The sequence below is a fragment of the Sorex fumeus genome, unplaced genomic scaffold (assembly GCF_029834395.1).
Source record: "Sorex fumeus unplaced genomic scaffold, SorFum_2.1 ptg000032l, whole genome shotgun sequence".
In the NCBI taxonomy this organism is placed as follows: Eukaryota; Metazoa; Chordata; class Mammalia; order Eulipotyphla; family Soricidae; genus Sorex; species Sorex fumeus.
Window position 1 is genome coordinate 1,219,263 of NW_026606089.1, and position 5,907 is coordinate 1,225,169.

Genomic DNA, 5,907 nt, shown 5'->3' on the forward strand with positions numbered 1-5,907 from the left:
GTACCCATCCCTTCACCAGTGCCCATTCTCCACCACCAATGAACCCAGTGACCTTCCCACACCCCATCTCCCCCAGCCAGCCCCACCTCAGGGCATCCCTTTTGCTTTCTCTTTCCTTTAGGGTGTTGTGGTTTGCAATGGAGGTCAATACCATTACAATTACAAAGAAGAAATTAGGCCCCTATATGTTCAAGACACTGAGACTGTCCTACTGTTCTTCCCAGCATGTACCCTGCTCCAAGCCAGTCCTTTGGAAATATGCTGGGAAGGAAAATTGGATGTTCCTTTCCTCACACTGACCTGAAAGAGTCTTGCTGATTCTCAACCACGTGAACTATTTCATTTGTTGCCTGATATCACCTCCTGTCCTTTATTTTTTAAAAAATATTTCATTTGTTTCTGGAATATAATGAAAAATATCAAATGGACTAATTAAACAAAAACAAAATCAAACCTTTACACTCTGACATCAAAACGGTGCTTACAAGAGGGTAAGTAAATGACTGAAAACTGTGGGGGAGTGTTGTTGGCTGTGGACAGTAGCTGGATATTTGACAATGCATGGAGTATGAATACACACTTGCTGAGATTAGGAACACTGTAGTTGAAGCCAATACAGTTTGTAAACTAGTCATCTCAATTATGTGTCCATATAACATTTATCTACATATGCTTTGTGCCTTCCTTTCATTTATGTGTTATGCATGCCTTTATCATGGCCTCAGAAATGCATTCTGAAGGCACTCGGAACATTAGTTGAGCCCCAACTAGGGGGATAGAAGTAGTAAATATTTGGAGGAGGAAGAAATCTGAGTTGGAGCTTAAGGGCCATGTAAGATGAATATATAGATATGTATGTGTGTGTGTAAATACACATATATATATGTATAAATATATATATGGGCTGGAGCGATAGCACAGTGGGTAAGACGTTTGACTTGCACATGGCCAACCTGGGTTCGATTCTTCTGCTCCTCTAGGAGAGCCCGGCAAGCTACTGAGAGTAACCCTCCCGCATGGCAAAGCCTGGCAAGCTACCTGTGACGTATTCGACATTCCAAGAACAGTAACAACAATTCTCAACATAGAGATGTTTCTGGTGCTCTCTTGAGCAAATCAATGGGAGGACAGTGCTACAGTGATATGGTGAATTCAAACTTTGTTTATGCAAAATATGAAGGAATCAAATACATATTCTATAAAGCTGATTACACCTATTAAAATTAATATAACTTTAAATAATGTTTAGAAATGAAGTTGATGAATTTTAAGTCTATAGAAAGATATTGACAATATATCAAGGATATTTGAGGAGCAAGAACACATGGCTGTTATCGTTTCTTAAGGTTATTTTTGTTGCTTTTATAGAATATGTTTTTCCTGAGTTTTTGTTAATAGCTTCAGTTTCTTAGAAAGCATCATAATAAATTATATTATTTTAAAAAAATTATAAAAGGTGGGTTTGTAAGTGGATTCTGTATGTATGGAACCTGGAAACCTACATTAAACATGATGTTTATAACAGAAATACCATCTGCACTTCTATGTTTATTGTAGTACTATTCACAATAGCCAGAAGAAACTATGATATAACTGCACAATGGAATACTATGCAGTTGTTAGTAAACTGACGTCATGAAATTTGCTTATAAATGGATGTACAAGGAAGAATATCATGCTGAATGAAAGCAGACATAAGGAAAGGCATATACTGATTGGACTACCCCTTTTTTGGGTTATAAAAAACCAGAGTATGAGACTAATACCCAAGGATAACAGAAACACAGGTCAGGAGAATTGGTCAATGGTTGGACACTTGCCACAAGTGCTGAAGGCAGGCATTTGGAATAAAGAAAGGACCGCTATGACAATGATATTTGGAAGTGATTACTCTGGATGAGAACTGAGTACTGAAAGTAGGTAAAGGAACAAAGGTGATAACCTCTCAGTATCTGTATTACAATCCATAATGCCCAAAAGTTGAGAGAGAGAGAGAGAGAGGTGCCTGTCATAGTGTAGAGACAGCAGGCTGTCAGGTGGGTTTTGGGGTTGGGAGAGGGAGTGGTGGGAGAGAAACTGGGGACAGTAGCAATGAAACTGTATACTAGAGGAGGTTGCGTGTTAAAATATCCTATGATTGAAACTGAATCCTGAAGAGGTTTGTAATTTGTGTCTCGTGCTCATTCAATACAAAAAACATGATATTTAGTTTCTACTACCATGCTTAACCTATGAATTAGCTGAAATTTCTTTTTATCACCTTGGCTGGGCTCATTACATGGGTTCCTGTGTGGTAAAACTTTTTTTTGTTTTATGGGAACTTAAGAGACAAAAATAATAGGGTTGGGACTATTGGTGGAAGGAGAAAAGAGCACAAAATCCCCTAATGACCACAGCTCAGCAGAGTCAGCTAACTTGCGTTATGACTGACCTCCTTCACTGATTTCCTCTTTTGTAATGTGGAAAAGTAAAATGACTTTGCAGGCTGCCAGGGGATAGTCCCCTCCAGTTCACACTATTTTCTTTTCGATCAAAATTATTTAAAGATTATTTTAAAAATTTGGAGCTTAACATGCAAAAAATGGGCTTAGTACTCTGCCTAACACCATGTACAAATGTAAGATCAAAATGGATTAAAGACCTCAACATCAGACCAGAAACCATAAGGTGCATTGGAAACAAAGTTGGCAAAACCCTCCATGACATTGAGGCTAATGGTATTTTCAAAGATGCCACGCCACTGGCCGAGCAAGTAAAAACAGAGATAGTTAAATGGGACTATCTTAAACTAAGAAGCTTCTGCACCTCCAAAGAAACAGTGACCCAAATACAAAAACAGTCTACAGAATGGGAAAGGATATTCGCTGAACATACATCTGACAAGGGGTTGATATCAAGGATATACAAATTACTGGTTGAACTCCACAAGAAGAAAACATCCAACCCCATCCAAAAATGGGGCAATTAAATGAACAGAAACTTTCTCAAAGAAGAAATCCGAATGGCAAAAAAGCACATGAGATAATGCTCTACATAATTAATCCTCAGGGAGATGCAGATCAAAATGAGATACCACAATGAGATACCATCTCACACCTCAGAGACTGGCCCACATTCAAAAGAACAAAAGCAACCAATGCTGGCGCAGGTGTGGCAAGAAAGGGACACTCCTTCACTGTTGGTGGGAATGTCCACTGGTTCAGCCCTTCTGGAAAACAGTATGGACGATTCTCAAAAAATTAGAAATTGAGCTCCCATTTGACCCAGCAATACCACTCCTGGGAATATATCCCAGAGAGGCAAAAATGTATAGTTGAAGTGACATCTGCACTTGTTTGTTCATTGCAGCACGCTTTACAATAGCCAGAAACTGGAAGAAACCTGAATGCCCACGAACAGATGACTGGTTAAAGAAACTTTGGTACATCTACACAATGGAGTACTATGTAGCTGTTAGAAAAGATGAAGTCATAAAATTTACATACAAGTGGTACAATATGGAAAGTATAATGCTAAGCGAAATGAGTTAGAAAGAGAGGGATAGACATAGAAAGATTGCATTTATCTGGGGGATATAAAGTAACAAAATACGAGATTAATACCCAAGAATAGCTGAGATCAGCACCAAGAGCATTACTCCATAGCATAGAGGCCAGCCGGGCATTCTAGGGGAAAGGGCAGCTCAGATTGAGAGGGAGCACCAAATAAAGTGTATTTGAAGGATCCACCCAGGAGGGGAGATGTATGTTGAAAGTAGACTATGAACTGAACATGTTTGCCACTCAATGACTCTTTTGCAGACCACAACACCCAAAAGGAGAGAGAGAACAAAAGGGAATGCCCTGCCACAGAGGCAGGGTGGGATGGGGTGGGAGTGGAGGTGGGAGGGATATTATCCACGGTGGCAGAAAATGGGCACTGGGGGAGGGATGGTTATTTGATCATTGTATAATATAAACCCAAGCACAAAAAATTGTAAATCTACAACTGTACTTCATGGTGTTTCACTAATAAAAAGAAAAAAAAAGGAAAAAATTGGAGCTTAATGATTTGTTCTCATATATTTTCCCTACATGGTATAATTTGGCATTGATCTAGGAAGGATAGCATGAAAAAGTTGAGGTGTATATCTTAACCACCAATGCCAAAACAACTGTAAGTATGGAACCCAAAGTACAATAGTTAAACTTCAAAATGTGTTCGTCAAGGAAATCGGTGGGAATGCAGGGCGAAATGGGTCGTTTGTTGGTCGAGGGATGAAGACACTGGTGGTGTGATTAGAATTGGAATATTGTATGACGAAACTCCATTATAAATGACTTTGTAAATCAAAATTGCCTAAATTTAAAAAAAAGAGAAGTCAACTCATATCTATATTTCAAGAAAGCTTGTCTTAGCAAATTTTGGCATGGAGAGCATAGTTGGTAGAAAGATGGAGAAAGAAAGGGAGAGTTGAAGGTTGGGAAGAGAATCCTGGATATCATGGAAGAGATGAAAGTTGATCTTAGAAGATTTGGAGCCATCAGAGTTTAGAGAGTTAAATGGTGAGACCATAGCAGTTTAGGTTGTTAAATAGTGAGATTGGTTTAAGTCATCAGCAGTGTATACATAGAGTTCAAAGACCTCACAGATATTCGGGCTATATCAACTAACAAGGGGACCGTTTTTTTCCTGAAGCAATATTTAAGTATAATATATTGCCAGAAAGAATGATAAGAAGCTGGTTCTCTTTTTCACAGATTAGTACAATAGAGATGAAAACTTTTATACAAAGGAATCTATCACCTTGTCCTGTTGCTCTGCTTTCTCTTCATCATTCCATTCTCCCCCATGACCCTACCTAATCAGGGCTCTCCACATTTCTCAGCAGTGTCACCACATAGACTCAGAGCATGTATTAACTGCCAGTAGCTCACAGTCCTCTTGTTTTACCCACACCCAGGCCAGAGCTATCCCTCTGCAAACGAAGATGTCTGCTGAAGGCCCATTCTTTCTTGAAGTGGCAGTCATGGTTTACCTCTTATTAAACATCGTGTTTGCAAATATCGATGAATGTCACTATACTAGTGACAGGGATTTTCCAAACTAAGGGAAGAAGAAACATTTTCCATTACCCCAAGAATTTTGGGCAGTTATTTTCTATCCACTGCAAATAATATATGATAATTAGTCAACACAACTGAAGTAAAAACAGGGATATTTGTCAATTTGGTGCCATGACTAGTCAGTCTTAGTATAAATATATATTTCTAGAAAAAAAAGCCGAAGAAAACGAGTTGGTTGCTAGCAAAGAATGCCAAATCTCTGCCAAGAAATCCCTTGAAAATAAAAATTGTGACTATGTACAGAACATGATTGCCACTCAATGCCTCTTTTGCAGACCAAAACACCCAAAAGGAGAGAGAGAGCAAAAGGGAATGCCCTGCCATAGAGGCATGGTGGGATGGGTGGATGTGTGTGGGAGGGATACTGGAATCCATGGTGGTGGAAAATGGGCAATGACGGAGGGATGGGCATTTGATCATTGTATAATCGAAACCCAAGGACAAAAATTGGTAAATCTACAACTGTACCTCATGGTGTTTCACTAATAAAAATTAAAAATAAAATGAAATACAAATTGTTTTGTCTGCCAGAGATCAATAGATGGGAACCTGAGTGAAGGCAAAAGATTAAGTTGGTTGAGTTTTATTTTTCCTTGAGTATATAAATTTGATTTTGGAATCAATTTATTTGACAGTGTATCAAGACAGAGAAATTTTCATCACTTCTCTTATTTAAAAGTATAGTGATACACCATATCTCTATCTCACTTTATTTTAATTTCTGATAGTTCGGGCTGGAGCGATAGCACAGTGGTAGGGCGTTCGCCTTACAAGCGGCCAACGTGGCCGACCCGAGTTCGAT